This window comes from Stenella coeruleoalba (assembly GCF_951394435.1).
Source record: "Stenella coeruleoalba genome assembly, chromosome: 1".
NCBI classification, from domain to species: domain Eukaryota; kingdom Metazoa; phylum Chordata; class Mammalia; order Artiodactyla; family Delphinidae; genus Stenella; species Stenella coeruleoalba.
This window is the reverse complement of record NC_137169.1, coordinates 154331440-154346507: the sequence shown is the minus strand read 5'-3', so window position 1 is coordinate 154346507 and position 15068 is coordinate 154331440.

Here is a 15068-nt window from a genome sequence, read left to right as displayed (position 1 = left end):
TTTTAAAAATATTTATGTTTCTGATCCATCTGGACTTTATTTTGTATTTCACGATTTTATTATTTACACAGAGATATGTAATTGTTTCAGCAAGATGTGTTAAATAGTCCAAATTCTCCCCCACTGATTCATGATGCCTCCCCATCATACAATTATTCTGTGTATGCTTCTAAGGGGGCTCTTTTCTATTGCATTTATCTATAGATTTATTCCTGGGCCAATTTCACTATTCTAAAATTACTATAACTTTATAGAATTTCTTGCTAAATTGTAGATTAAGTGGTCTTACCTTGTTCATTTTATTTTTTGCCTCATTTATTCTTGCTCATTTATGCTTCTGTATAAATTTATAATTAATTTGAAAAGTTCCACAAATAGTTCTATTTACATTTGATTGAGACTGCACTGAAATTCTAAATTATTTGAAAAAAACGATATGTGTGTAATATTATTGAAAATTCTCATTCTCCATTTTTTAGATGTTTTATGTTCTTCAACAAAATGTATTATTTTCTTTACGAGGTTCATCCACTTTGTTAAAATTATTCTTAACTGCTTTTTATTTAAAAATCATTTTGAATGGAGTATTTCACCTAATTTTTTCTTATTAGTCATTACTCTTATTTAGAATATGTTGTGTTTCACATGTGGATCCTTCCATCAGCAATGTATCTAACATACATATGAGAAACTTGCTGAAATCTATTATGATAGTTTGTTCATCGACATTTTTGAATGTTCTTATGCTTACAATCTTATGCTAACCCTATATTGTATTTCTACTTTCTTTTTTCTCTGAGGATAATCCACCTTCTTGTGAACTTAGTTATGCATTTAAAATAATTTTTTAAAATGTTGTCCAGTATTTTTAGGTGCTCCATTATAGGAGAGTTTGGTATTATATGGCCTACCTGAATGCTCTAAATTATATTCTAGAAATTTATCCACTTCATCCAGGTATTAGAGTAAAGTTACTCAGGCATTTCCCATATTTTTCTAAAAGTGAAATAAAACATTTATCTCTATTTGAAACAATTATCTTTAAACTTTTTCTTTTTCTTTTTGAAGCAAACTTCAAACTGTTGCAAATAAGTACAAAATATTTTCCCCCACAAGAATAATTTGATAGTAAGGTACTGACATAAGGCCCCAACACCGCCAAATCCTTATTTATTTATTTTTTATTGGAGTTAATAATTTCTGCTGTACAACGAAGTGAATCAGTTATATGTATACCTATATCCCCTCCCTCTTGGACCTCCCTTCCATGCCCTGCCCCCATCCCATGCATCTAGGTCATCACAGAGCACCGAGCTGTGCTTCCTGTGCTTTATAACATGTTCCCTCTAGCTGTTTTATGTGTGGTAGTGTATATATGTCAGTCTTAATCTCCCAATTCGTCCGACCCTCCCCTTCCCCCACTGTGTCCACACGTCCATTGTCTACATCTACATCTCTATTCCTGCCCTGCAAATAGGTTCATCTGTATCATTTTTCTAGATTCCACATATATACATTAATATACGATATTTGTTTTTCTCTTTCTGGCTTCACTCAGTATGACAGACTCTAGGTCCACCCACATCTCTACAAATGACCCAATTTCATTCTTTTTATAGCTGAGTAATATTCCATTGTATATATGTACCACATCTTCTTTATCCATTCATCTGTCAATGGACATTTAGGTTGTTTCCATGTCCTGGCTATTGTAAATAGTGCTGCAATGAACATTGGGGTACATGTGTCCTTTTGAATTATGCTTTTCTCAGGGTATATGCCCAGCAGTGGGATTGCTAGGTCATACGGTAGTTCTAATTTTAGTTTTTCAAGGAACCTCCATACTATTCTCCACAGTGGCTGTAGCAATTTACATTCCCACCAACAGAGCAAGAGGGTTTCCTTTTCTCCAAACCCTCTCCAGCATTTACTGTTTGTAGATTTTTTGATGATGGCCATTCTAACCAGTGCGAGGTAATAGCTCACTGTAGTTTTGATTTGCATTTCTCTAATAATTAGTGATGTTGAGCATCTTTTCATGTGCCTCTTGACCATCTGTATGTCTTCTTTGGTGAAATGTCTATTTAGGTCTTCTGCCCATTTTTAATTCGGTTGTTTGTTTTTTTGATATTGAGCTCCATGAGCTGTTTGCATATTTTGGAGATTAATACTTTGTTGCTTCATTTGCAAATATTTTCTCCCATTCTGAGGGTTGTCTTTTCATATTGTTTATGGTTTCCTTTGCTGTGTAAAAGCTTTTAAGTTTCATTAGGTGCCATTTGTTTATTTTTGTTTTTATTTTCATTACTCTAGCAGGTGGGTCAAAAAAGGTCTTGCTGTGATTTATGTCAAAAAATGTTCTGCCTATGTTTTTCTCTAAAAGTTTTATAGTGTCTGGCCTTACATTTAGGTCTTTAATCCATTTTGACTGTATTTTTATTTATGGTGTCAGGGAGTGTTCTAATTGCATTCTTTTACATGTAGCTGTCCAGTTTTCCCAGCACCACTTATTGAATGAAGAGGCTGTCTTTGCTCCACTGTGTGTTCTTGTCTCCTTGTCATAAATTAGGTGACCATATGTGCATGGGTTTATCTCTGCGCTTTCTAACCTCTACCATTTATCTATATTGCTGTTTTTGTGCCAGGACCATACTGTTTTGATTACTGTAGCTTTGTAATATAGTTTGAAGTCAGGGAGCCTGATTCCACCAGCTCTATTTTTCTTTCTCATGATATCTTTAGCTATTCAGGGCCCTTTGTGTTTCCATACAAATTGTAAAATTTTTTGTTCTAATTCTGTGAAGAATGTCACTGGTAATTTGATAGGGATTGCATTGAATCTGTAGATTGCTTTGGGTAGTAGAGTCATTTTCACAATATTGATTCTTCCAGTCCAAGAACATGGGATATCTTTCCATCTGTTTTTGTCACCTTTGATTTCTTTCATCAGTATCTTATAGTTTTCTGGGTTCAGGTCTTTTGCCTCCTTGCGTAGGTTTATTTCTAGGTATTTTATTCTTTTTGATGGGATGATAAATGGGATTGTTTCCTTAATTTCTGTTTCTGATCTTTTTTTTTAGTGAATAGGAATGCAAGAGATTTCTGTGTGTTAATTTTGTATCTTGCAACTTTACCAAATTAATTGATGAGCTCTAGTAGTTTCTGGTAATATCTTTACGATTTTCTTTTTATAGTATCATGTAATCTGCAAACAGTGACAGTTTTATATCTTCTTTTCCAATTTGGATTCCATTTATTTCTTTTCTTCACTGATTGCCTTGGCTAGGACTTCCAAATCCATGTTAAATAAAACTGGTGAGAGTGGACCTCCTTGTTTTGTTCCTGATCTTAGAGGAAATGCTTTCAGTTTTTCACCATTGAGAATGATGTTAGCTGTGGGTTTGTCATATATGGCCTTTATTATGTTGAAGTATGTTTCCTCTACGCTCACTTTCTGAAGAGTTTTTATCATAAATTGGTGTTGAATTTTGTCAAAAGCTTTTTCTGCATCTATTGAGATGATCATATGGTTTTTATTCCTTAATTCTTTTGTTAATATAGTGTATCACATTGATTGATTTGCATATATTGAAGAATCCTGGGACTTCCCTAGTGGTGCAGTTGTTAAGAATCCACCTGCTAATGCACAGGACACAGGTTCAAGCCCTGGTTCAGGAAGATCCCACATGCTGTGAAGCAACTACCCCATGTGGCACAACTACTGAGCCTGTACTCTAGAGCCTGTGAGCCACAACTACTGAGCCTGCGTGCCACAACTACTGAGGCCCATGCACCTAGAGCCCATGCTCCACAACAAGAGAAGCCACTACAGTGAGAAGCCTGCACACTGCAATGAAGAGTAACTCCCTCTCGCCTCAACTAGAGAAAGCCCGTGCACAGCAACAAATGCCCAATGCAGCCATAAATAAATAAATAAACTTAAAAAAAAAAGAATCCTTGCATAAATCTCACTTCATCATGGTGTATGATCCTTTTAATGTGTTATTGGATTCTGTTTGCTAGTATTTTGTTGAGGTTTTTTGCTTCTATGTTCATCAGTGATATTGGTCTGTAATTTTCCTTTTTGGTGATATATTTGTCTGGTTTTCATATCAGGGTGATGGTGGCCTTGTAGAACGAATTTGGGAGAGTTCCTCCCTCTGCAATTTTTGGGAAGAGTTTGAGAAGGATAATTATTAGCTCTTTTCTAAATGTTTGATAGAATTCACCTGTGAAGCCATCTGGTCCTGGACTTTTGTTTGTTGGAAGATTTATAATTACAGTTTCAATTTCATTATTTATGATTGGTCTGTTTATATTTTCTAATTCTTCTTGGTTCAGTCTTGGAAAGTTGTAACTTTCCAAGAATTTGTCCCTTTCTTCCAGGTTGTCCATTTTGTTGGCATATAGTTGCTTGTAGTCGTCACTTATGATCCTATGTATTTCTGTGGAGTCAGTTGTAATTTCTCCATTTTCATTCCTAATTTTAGTGATTTGAGTTCTCTGCCTTTTTTTCTTCATGAGTCTTTCTAAAGGTTTATCAGTTTTGTTTATCTTCTCAGAGAACCAGCTTTTAGTTGTATTGATGTTTGCTACTGTTGTTTTCATTTCTATTTCATTTATTTTTGCTCTGATCTTTATGATTTCTTTCCTTCTACTAACTTTGGGTTCTGTTTGTTTTTCTTTCTCTAGTTGCTTTACACGTAAGGTTAGATTGTTTATTTGATATTTTTCTTGTTTCTTGAGGTGAGATTGAATTGCTATAAACTTCCCTCATGAAACTGCTGTTGCTGCATCCCATAGGTTTTGTGTCATTTTGTTTTCATTGTCATTTGTTTCTATGTATTTCTTTTTCCTCTTTGATATCTTCAGTGATCTCTTGTTTATTTAGTAGCACACTGTTTAGCCTCCATGTATTTGTATTTTTTATAGTTTTTTTCCTGTAATTGATTTCTAATCTCATAACATTGTGGTGAGAAAAGATGCTTGATATGATTTCAATTTTCTTTAATTTTCTGAGGCTTGATTTGCGACCCAAGATGTGATCTGCCCTGGAGAATGTTCTGTGTGCACTTGAGAAGAAAGTGTATTCTGCCACTTTCAGGTGGCATGTCCTATAAATATCAATTAAATACATCTGGTTTATTGTGTCATTTAAAGATTGTGTTTATTTATTTTCTGTTTGGATGATCTGTCCATTGGTGTAAGTGTGGTGTTAAATTCCCCCACTATTACTGTGTTACTGTCAATTTCCCCTTTTATGGTTGTTAGCATTTTTCTTATGTATTGAGGTGCTCCTGTGTTGGATGCATAAATATTTATAATTGTTATATCTTCTTCTTGGATTGATCCCTTGATCATTATGTAGTGTCCTTCTTTGTCTCTTGTAACAGTCTTTATTTTAAAGCCTCTTTTATCTGATACAAGTATTGCTACTTCAGCTTTCTTTTGATTTCTGTTCTCATGGAATATCTTTTTCCATCCCTTCACTTTCAGTCTGTATGTATCCCTAGGTCTGAAGTGGGTCTCTTGTAAGTGGGTCTCTTGTCGACAGCACATATATGGGTCTTGTTTTTGTATCCATTCAGCCAGTCTGTGTCATTTGGTTGGAACATTTAATCCATTTACATTCAAGGTAATTATCAATATGCATGTTCCTATTACCATTTTCTTAATTGTTTTGGTTTTGTGGGTCTTTTTCTTCTGTTGTGTTTCCTGCCTAGAGAAGTTCCTTTAGCATTTGTTGTAAAGTTGGTTTGGTGGTCCTGAATTCTGTTAGCTTTTGCTTGTCTATAAAGCTTTTGATTTCTCTGTTAAATATGGATGAGATCCTTGCGGGGTAATCTTGGTTGTAGTTTTTTCCCTTTCATCACTTTAAGTATGTCCTGCAAGAGGAATCAACTTCCCTTGTATGTTATTTTTTGTTTTTCTCTTGCTGCTTTTATTTTTTTTCTCTGAATTTAATTTTTGTTAGTTTGATTAATATGTGTCTTGGTGTGTTTCTCCTAGGGTTTATCCTGTATGGGACTTTCTGTGCTTCCTGGGTGGCTATTTCCTGTCCCATGTTAGGGAAGTTTTTGACTCTAATCTCTTTGAATATTTTCTCATACCCTTTCTTTTTCTCATCTTCTTCTGGGACCCCTATAATTCGAATGTGGGTGCATTTAGTGTTGTCCCAGAGGTCTCTGAAATTGTCTTCAATTCTTTTCATTCTTCTTTCTTTATTCTGCTCTTTGACAGTTATTTCCACCATTCTGTCTAGCTCACTTATTCATTCTTCTGCCTCAGTTATTCTGTTATTGATTCCTTCTAGTGTATTATTCATTCCAGTTATTGTGTAGTTCATCTCTGTTTGTTCTTTACTTCTTCGAGATCTTTGTTAAACATTTCTTGTAATTTTGCAATCCATGTCTCTATTCTATTTCCAAGATTTTAGATCAACTTTACTATCATTACTCTTAGTTCCTTTTTAGGTAGATTGCCTATTTCCTCTTCATTTATTTGGTCTTGTAGGTTTTTACCCCATATCCCTTCCCTCTTGCGCCTCCCTTCCACACTCCCTATCATACCCCTTTAGGTGGTCAAAAAGCACCAAACTGATTTCCCTGTGCTATGCAGCTGCTTCCCACTACCTATCTATTTTACATTTAGTAGTGTATATATGTCAGTGTTATTCTCTCACTTTGTCCCAGCTTACCCTTCCCCCTCCCCGTCTCCTCAAGTCCATTCTCTACATCTGCGTCTTTACTCTTGTCCTGCCCTTACTTCATCAGAACCATATATTTTTAGATTCCATATATATGTGTTAGCATACGGTTGTGTTCCTATCTTCCTGTCTGGCCTGAGGCTTCTAGCACTGGAGTTTGTAGGCTATTAGGTAGAGCCGGTTCTTGGTGCTGAGATGAGCACCTCTGGGAGACCTCACACCGATGAATATTCCCTGGTGTCTGAGGTTCTCTGTTAGTCCAGTGGTTCGGTCTTGGATCTCCCATCAAAGGAACTCAGGCCCAACCTCTGGTTCATGAACCAAAATCCCACAAGCTGCATGGGGCGGCAAAAAAACAAAAAAGAAAGAAAAAGAAAAAAAGGAGCAGGACAATAAGATAGAGTAAAAAGTAAAATAAGATTAGAAAACTAACAGATATATTAGAAAAAATAAAATATATAAGTGAAACTATAACTGTAAGGTATAACAGAACCACAATAGCAAAAAAGAGGAAAAAAAAAACTGGAAAAGGCCTTGGCTGTAGGAAGTGGGGCTTAGGCAGGGACATGGTTTAGGTGGGGTCCAGGACCTAGGCTTAGGACCCATGCAGCTGGAAAGGGCCCACAGTCGGGGGTGGGCAGCGGGGGGCTTAGACTCAGTGCAGCTGGTGGGGCCTAGGAGTGCCTGTGGCCTCAGAGGTTGGAGGACCAGGCCCGGGACCCCAGCAGGCTCCCCAGGGCCTGAGTTGTCAGGAGAAATATTAGGGGCATTCTCCCTGAACCCCTGATCCTGGAGGTTCCTTCCCTGTTCACCTCTCCTCTTCTTCCCCCCCACTAGGCCCCTAGGACCCATATGGACAGAGGGGGCCCCAGAAGGCAGGGGACAAGGCCCGGAAGCCCAGCAGGCTTCCTGGGGCTTGAGCAGGTGGGAAACTAGCCATATCTCCCCTGATACGCCGATCCCGGAGTCTCCTCCCGCCACTGTCTGCCTCTCCTCCTCTTCCCCTCTCCTCCCTCCTTCCCATGCCTTTAGTACCCATGCGTCTGGAGGGGGGCTTGGAGGGTGGAGGCCCCAGCCTGGGACTCACCATGCTTCCCAGAGCCTGAGTAGGTGGTGGAAACCCCAGTCGCACCTCCCCTTATCCTCTGGCCTCAGAGGGTCCCCCCCTCTGTCTGTCTCTCCTACTCTTCCCCCTCCTCCCACCCTCCTATGCCCCTATGACCTATGCAGCCAGAGGGGGCCTTGGAGGGCAGAAGACCAGGCCTGGGAGCCCAGCAGGCTCCCTGGGGCCCAGGTGGGCAGGGGAAATGGTAGGCACATTCCCCCGATCCTCCGATCCCAGAGGGCCCCTCCCCATCCACTTCTCCTCTTCTCCCCCTCATCCCTCCCTCCTACGCCCCTAGGACCCACACGACCAGAGGAGGCCTTGGAAGGTGGAGGACCTGGTCTGGAAGTCCAACAGGCTTCCCAGGGCTCAAGTGGGTGGGGGAAATGCCAGCTGCACTTCTCCTGATCTTCTGGTCCTGGAAGGTCACCCTGTCTGCCTCTCCTCCTCTTCCTCTCTCCTTCCTATGCCCCTAGGACCCATGCAACCGTAGGGGCCCTCAGAGGGCAGAGGACCAGCCCCTGGGAGCCCAGCAGGCTCTCCAGGGCTGAGTGGGCAGGGGAAACACTAGGCACGCTCCCCCCTGATCCTCTGATCCTGGAGGGCCCTTCCTCATCCACCTCTCCTCTTCTTGCCCCCCTTCCCTCCTAAGCCCCTAGGACCAATGTGGTCAAAGCGGGTCTTGGGAGGCCAAGGATCCAGCCTGGGACCCCAGCAGGCTCCTCAGGGCCAAGTGGGGAGGGGAAACACTAGGCGTGTTCCCCCTTGATCCTCTAAGCCCCCGAGGGTCCCTCCAGGTGTGGAAACCCCTCCGCTCTCCCAGCCACCCCTTAGGGGCACTGGTCCTGTCTGGCCTCCACTTCTTTTCCCCGCTCACTCCCCACCATGTCCTACCTGGTTGCTCGGGGGTTCCTCCCGTCTCCTTGGGTGTCGAGGTCTCCCACCAGCATCTGGTAGGTACCCTAGTCATGGGGAGACATGAACTCCGTGTCCTCCCACTCCACCATCTTGACACCCCCCAAATCCTTAGTGTGTATTTCCTACAAACAAGGACATTCTTCTATATATCAACAATCCAACTATCAACATTAGGAAATTATCACTGACTTATTACTGCAGTCTATTCAACAAAGCCAGTTCAAGCTTTGCCCATTGCCCATAAATATGCTTTATAGCAAAAGGATCCAGTCCAGAGCCATGCATTGCGTTTAGTTGCTATGTTGCTTTAGTCTTCTTCCATTTGGAATACTTTCTCAGTCCCACCTTGACTTTTTTTTTTTTTGCGGTACACGGGCCTCTCACTGTTGTGGCCTCTCCCGTTGCGGAGCACAGGCTCCGGACGCGCAGGCTCAGCGGCCATGGCCCACGGGCCCAGCCGCTCCGCGGCATGTGGGATCTTCTCTGACTGGGGCACGAACCCGTGTCCCCTGCATCGGCAGGCGGACTCCCAACCACTGCGCCACCAGGGAAGCCCCCACCTTGACTTATTTTTTGATGCTGACAGTTTCGAACATTGTCAGTAATTTGCAGAGTGTTCCTCAATTTGAGTTTGATGTTTCCACATGGTTAAAGTTGTGCATCTTTGGCAGGAATATCACTGAAATGATGCTTATTCTTCTCATTGCATCCTTGAAAGTGGGTGCTTAATTTGGATTTGTCCCGTTACTGGGACTTGATTAACGTGGTGCCTTCCAGGCTTCTCCCTTGTAAAGTTACTCATTCCTCTTTTGTAATTGATATGATTTATGGGGAGCTACTCTGAAACTATGTAAATACCCCATCCTAATCAAATATTCAGTTCATTCATTCATTCATTTGTATTAATAATTTAGATTCAGTGATTACTATTTTATTCACTAGATTATTATTTAATCATTAGATAATCTGTTAATTTCATTACTTATTTTGATACTCAAACTGGCCAGTGAGAGCTCCTTCAAGTCGACTTCTATGTCCTTTAGACATTTCCCCATCAGTCTCTGTGTACTTCCTTAGTTTCGGGTGTTTTATCTAGACATTTTATCCTCATATATTGCCATCCCTGCCCCAGTCCTGGAATTTTCTGTTTTCTCCAAGAAGCTATAGTTCCTTTTTCCCAGGAGCATCACTTAGAAGCTGTGATCTGGGAGCTTGGATTGCTTCTAGTCATTGAGATGCAGCTGCTCCTAGACTCTCTCAGTGGACACAGGGAATTTGTTTGACCTATGTGTATGTATGTACACATTACATCTATTTATTTGACCTATGTGTATGTATGTATGTACACATTATATCTATATCCATTGCTATATAATAAAAACAAGTTCACAGTGGCATCTCTAACGCTAATCAAACATCTTAGGGTTCTTTCTAGTTGTTTCCCTTTTCATATTTCTAAACCCCTTCTCCAACAGTTAGAAGGCTGGCTGCCATTATTCCTCTCTTGACTGCCATTGCCTTTTTCCTCCTTACCTCCTCTCCCATACTTGGTACTGTGTAAGAATGCCTTCTTTACCTCTTTTGGGCTCCAACATTGCACCTACCTCTCCCCATTCCAATTGAATGCCCTATTCATCCTCCTTGGGCTGAGTCACTCCCCGCATGGTAGCCTTCTTCTATCCTTTTGGGCTCTGACATGCTGTACCAGTCCACTCACCATGTGGACTATAATATGCTTAAGCCTCTGGATGCTGTGCTGAGCCTTCCTTCTAGATAGACACATTCTCAACTTTTTCTGGCTCTGACATCTTGTGCTGGCCTCCTGTGAACATCCTCCTTACCCTGCTCAGGTTCCAATGCCCTGCTCTTAGCTGCTGCTGCCACTGCCCTCTCTATGCAAGGATTCCTTCCTCAGCATATGGCAGATCTAACATCCCATGCTACTGGGCCAACTACCCTCTACCCCCCCAGGTGGATGCCCTCTGGCCTCCTGTGGGCCCCACTCTGGATAGCCCCTATATAGAGGTCCTCTTCCCTCTTCTCAATCTCTAAAAACCTATACCCTCAGGCCTGGGGATGCCCCTCTCACTTTGCTTGGTTTCTGATACCCTGGTTGTCCCTGGGCTGTTGCTTTGTGTGCTTTCTTATGAACACTCTCTTCACCCTGCCCAGTCTTTCATAGGCCATATTAGGTTGCCTTCCCTGTGAGGACCACCTCATCTCCCTGCTTGGTCTCTGTCTCCTTATGTTGAGCCTCTATGACTCTCCCCAAGCACCCACATTGCATAGCCACTCACCTTGCTAAGCCCCACCTAATGATGTGGGCTTTGAATAGTTGGAGAAGGAAAGGAAAAAGAAGAGGGAGAAGAAAAGAATATTGAAGACGTTAATTTGAATATTATTAATTTTGCTACATCTTTTATTTTCATGGTTAATCTGGAGATCTTACCATTTTATTTGTTTTTTTAGAGTGAGTAACAGCTTTAGTTTCTTGATCAGATAGATCTATTTTCCCAGTATTATTTAGATTTCCTTTTTAATTCAAGAATATTGTAGTTTGCTTTTTATATTCTACTTGTATTAAAGAAAGTTTATCATTTTATTGTTGATTTCTATTTTTATTGTATCTTAGCAAATAATACAAATCATTTATTCAGCCTATTTCAATAATTTATTGAGCCTATTTTGCACATAATATCTGGTCAGTATTTCTAAATGTTTTGAGAGTGTTGGAAAACCAAGTCAGTACCCTCTCTGTTGTGTGTGTTTGTCTGTGTGTGCAAATGCATGTGTGTTAGTTATATTACTCAAATATTCTATATCTTTAATAACTGTTACACTTAGTTTTTGCAAGCAGTATTTTAGTGTCCCACTGTGATTATGTATTTGTCCAATTTGGCAGTTCTGTTTAAAGTTTGAGGCTGTATTATTAGGTGAATGTAGGTTTATGATTGTTTTAAATTCTTTATGGATTATTGATTATTTATCCATATGAATGTGCCTCTTGATTTCAGTTAATGCTTTTCACATTGAATTGTTTTTTTGGATAGATATATATTCTCAAAATTTTTATGTTCCATTTTTTGGGGTAGTATTTTTTTCACTGACACATAATTGACATAATATATTAGTTTCAGATGTACAACATAGTGACTTGATATTTTTATACATTAGTTATCACCACAAAAAGTCTAGTAATCATACAAAGTTATTAAAATATTATTGACTATATTCCCTATGCTACACATTACATCCCCATGACATATATTTTACAATTGGAAGTTTGCAACTCTTAAAGCCCTTCACCTATTTTAACCATCCCTCCTTGAAGGGGACCGTACTCCTCCCCTCTGGTAAACACTAGTTTGTTCTCTGTATCTATTGGTCTGTTTCTGTTTTGTTTGTTCATTTGTTTTGTTTTTTAGATTTCACACATATAAGTGAAATCACATGGTATTTGTCTTTCTCTGACTTACTGCACTTAGTATAATATCCTTTAGATCTATCTATGTTGTTACAGATGGCAATATTTAATTCTTTGTATCACTGAGTAATATTCCATTATAAATATATACCACATCTTCTCTATCCATTCATATATTGATAGACAGGTTGCTTCCATTTCTTGGCTATTTTAAATAATGCTGCAATAAACATTGGGGTGCATATATCTTTTCAAATTAGTGTTTTCATTTTCTTCAGGTAAATACCCAGTGTGGAACTGCTGGATCATATAGTAGTTCTATTATTAATTTTTTGAGGAAACTCCATACTATTTTTCATAGTGGCTGTAACAATTCCCACAGCAGTGCACAGGGGTTCCCTTTTCTCTACATCCTTGTCAACACTTGATATTTGTTATCTTTTTGATATAGCCTGACAGATGTGAGGTGATATCTCACTGTTGTTTTAATTTGCATTTCCCTGGTGATTAGAGATGTTGAGTATCTTTTCATGTGCCTGTTGGCCATCTCTATGTCTTCTTTGGAAAAATGTCTATTCAGGTTCTCTATTTTTAAAAGATCAGTTTGTTTTTGTTTTGTTTTTTTGATACAGTTGTGTGAGCTGTTTAAATGTTTTGGATATTAACCCATTATTTGTCGTACCATTTGCAAATAGTTTCTGTATATTATCTATTAATTCTATCTGATCTAATATGTTGTTTAAGGCCAATATTTCCTTATTGACTTTCTGTCTGGATGATCTGTCCCTTGATGTAAGTGGGTGTTAGTCCCCTCCTATTTTATATTGCTGTCAATTTCTCCCTTTATGTCTGTTTATATTTGCTTTATATATTTATGTGTTTCTATTGTTGGGTGCTAAATATTTATGAATGTTATGTCCTCTTCTTGCATTATGTAATGGCCAACTTTTTCTTTTGTTAGAGTTTTTATTTTAAAGTCTATTTTGTCTAATATACACATTGCTACCCTTGCTTTCTGTTTCCATTTGCATATAATATCTTTTTTCCATCCCTTTACTTTCAGTCTGTGTGTCTTTAGATATGTCTTTTTATTGGAGCATTTAGTCCATTCACATTTAGAGCAAATATTAATAAGTATGTACTTATTGCCATTTTGTTACTTGTTTTCTGTTTTTTTTTTTTTTTTGGTAGTTCTTTTCTGTTCCTTTCTTCTTTTCTTGAACCCTTCTCTTGTGGTTTGATGATTTTCTTTAGTGCCATGCTTGAGTGCTTTCTCCTTTTTTCCTGTATCTAATGTAGGTTTTTGGTTTGTGATTACCATAAGGTTCATATATATTGTCCTATATGTATAGTGGCTTATTTAAAGCTAATAGTTGCTTAGGTTCAAGCACATTTTAAAAGCACTACAGTTTCAATCCCTTACTGTCTACAATTTATGTTTTTGATGTCATATTTTACATTTAAAAATTTTGTGTATCCCTTACCTACTTTTTGTAGCTATAGTTATTTTTGCCTTTTAGCCTTCCTACTAGCCTTTAAAGTGGCTTATCGACTGCCTTTACCAATGAGACTTTTCTCCTATATATTTTCTTATCTCTAGTCATGGCCTTTTCTTTTCTCCTTAGAGAAGACACTTTAACTTTTATTATAAGGCTGGTTTAGTGGTGATGAAGTCCTTTAGCTTTTGCTTGTCTGAGAAACTATCTCTCCTTCAATTCTAAATAACCTTACTGGGTAGAGTATTCTTGGGTGTAAGTTTTTTATTTTTCGTACTTTAAATATATCATGCCACTCTCTTCTGGCCTGCAAAGTTTCTGCTGAAAACTTAGCTGATAGTCTTATGGAGGTTTCCTTGTATGTGACTAATTGTTTTTCTCTTGCTTACTTTAAGATTTTCTTTTTATCTTTCACTTTTTCCATTTTAATTATGATATGTCTTTGTGTGGATCTCTTTGGGTTCATCTTGTGTGGGACTCTTTGTGTTTCCTGGACCTAGATATGTTTCCTTTTCCAGGTTGGGGAATTTTTCAGCTATTATTTCTTCAAATATTTTTTCTGCCTCCTTTTATCTCTCTTCTCCTTCTGGGACTGCTATAATGCAAATGTTAGTATGTTTAATGTTGTCCTAAAGATTCCTTAAACTGTTTTCATTTTTTAAATTTGTTTTTCTTTTTGCTGTTCTGATTTCATGATTTCCACTATTCTGTCCTCCAGATCACTAGTTTTCTGCTGTATCATCTAATCCACTGTTTATTCCCTCTAGTATATTTTTCATCTTAGTTCTTGTGTTCTTCAGCTCTGATTGTTCTTCTCATATTTTCTCTTTGTTGACGTTCTCACTTTCACTGTGATTCTGCATTCTTCTCCTGAGTTCAGTGAGCATCTTCATGACTATTACTTTTCACTCTTTATGTGGTAAATTGCCTATTTTGTTCCATTAGGTTTTTTTTTTTTCCCCTGGGGTTTTATCTTGTTCTTTTGTTTGGAACATATTCCTCTGGATCTCCTGTGTAGACCTCATGTACTGAGTGGCTTTGGCAGGCCATCTGCAGCTGAAGTGGGCATGGGCCAGGGGGGTGGAGGCACTGGGGCATGCCATGCAGGAGCTGCCTTGGCAGACAACTGGAGCAGGCATGGGCCAGGGGGGTTCCTGGGGCTGCACCAAGACCACTTTGGTGGGACAGCTGGAGCTGGAGTGCATACAGTCAGGGGAACCTGAGATGCAGTGCACCAGCACTGCCTTGGGGGGATGGCTTGAGATAGTGTGGACTGGGATCTGAGGCACACTGAGCTGGCCTTGGCAGGCTGACTTAGAGCCCTGGATCACATTCCCACCTGTGATATCAAGGTAAAAAGGGAATACAAAAAATCTTGCTGTCTTGCACCTCTGACCTTGGAGAGAGTTTCAGCAGTGT